Source organism: Cynara cardunculus (genome assembly GCF_001531365.2).
Source record: "Cynara cardunculus var. scolymus isolate 2C chromosome LG 6, CcrdV1, whole genome shotgun sequence".
NCBI lineage: Eukaryota > Viridiplantae > Streptophyta > Magnoliopsida > Asterales > Asteraceae > Cynara > Cynara cardunculus.
In genome coordinates this window covers 13,624,693-13,626,442 of record NC_037533.1, presented here as the reverse complement: position 1 = coordinate 13,626,442, position 1,750 = coordinate 13,624,693, and positions in this window count along the sequence as shown.

The window sequence follows — 1,750 nt, the reverse complement described above, 5'->3', positions numbered from 1 at the left end:
GAATTTCAAATAGTTAATTTGATACTAATATCGATATATTTTTGTCAAATTTTTATGATATCTTCAAACATATATTTTATTCAAAAATAAAAACATCATTGTTTTCTCAAAATCACATAAAACCATATTATAACATCGACTGAGATACAAAATAAAATAAAATATTAAAATCACGATATATCTCGCTGCATTGCACGAGTACGCTTCTAGTCCTAATAAAAGATGAAGAAGTCAAGCAATAGCTGAAATGATGGTTGATTAAAATTTTATGAAACATGACAAATACAAGAGAACTAACTAAATGAATATAACAGGGAGAATTTATTGAACCATCACAAACCACAAAACACATCGTAACTCATAACAACAAAAGATAAATCTTCAGAGGGTAAATATCACTAATGCTGAAGCATTAATACGGTACCAACTACAGATACAAAAGCACATAGGAATAGTCAACTAAAGTAGTTATGCAAATAACGTAAGCAAATTGCAATAGCTAATAGAAGTAGAATCAATCAAGTAGCGATAGGGTCAAATAGATATATAGTCAATTGAAGCATAAATAGATAAAGTAACCAACATAACCAAACAGTGATAGTAAGCTTATGGGCTTAAATGTTAAAGCCTAAAGTCGTTGTCAATTGACTTGTTGAAGCATGAAAGCAATTAAATAATGAAGCAGATAGAGGTAACAATAACAATAACAATAGCCAATAATACTGGACCTTGGTATCAGATAAAAAAATTTAAAACCAATAAGCAATAGCAGAAAACACATAGTGGATCATATTCTACCTCATATTTATCTAGTATTGTGATGCATGGAATATATATGACAAACATGGAGTGTCAGGGTATTTTTGTTGATTAGTCATGTCATATAGGACCAAMTTTGGCATTCATTAATTTTTTTTTTACAAATTTTTTTAATGTAATGAACTAATAAATATTTTTTTTGAAAGGAAATCCAGGTAAATTTATAAAAACCATAACGAAAATACAAAGTTTAGGCAAAAAGCCACAACCAACCAAACAGAAAAGAAAAGGACTTGGTCACCACACCGTACCAAACCACAGAGAGCCAGAAAGTACAAAGTCCAACAGATAAAAACAAACTACACAAAAAGAGCAAAAGAAGCAAAAGGAGCTTAAGCCAGAGAAAARCCCCGTCTACCACTAAACCCACCAAGCAAAAGATCACCCCTCATTTATAACACCATTCCTTTTAGCCCTGCTCTCCTAATACATACTTGGTTGACTGTTAAGTACTAAGTCCAACCAAATGCCATATGTATTGCAACCAATTGATTATTCACTTGTAAATAATTGGTAAATGTAATGGTTCCGATCTGTTCGTTTAATAAGATTGACTTGAAGTGTGAAAATATTGTAAATGACTAATTGTTTATATAATTTTGGTAAATTTAAAGTATGACAAAATAGCTTTACTGAAAACAATTAGTATATAATAATTTTAATCTGAAAGACGCATGTGAGCTTGTGAAGTAACGATTATACATACATATAGAAAGAGAAAGGAGCGATAAAATACAAATCATTCATACTTGCACAAATCGTGTAAATCATCCTCATCCGTCAATTTCATTGTTTAATCTTATGAAATTTTTTCATAATTTTTTTTTTCATATAGTACTTTTTATTTATGATGAAGTTGTTTTATTTATGGTTATAAAATTGTTTCATATAATACTTATGAAATTTTAATGAAACTGTTTCATGTATTTCT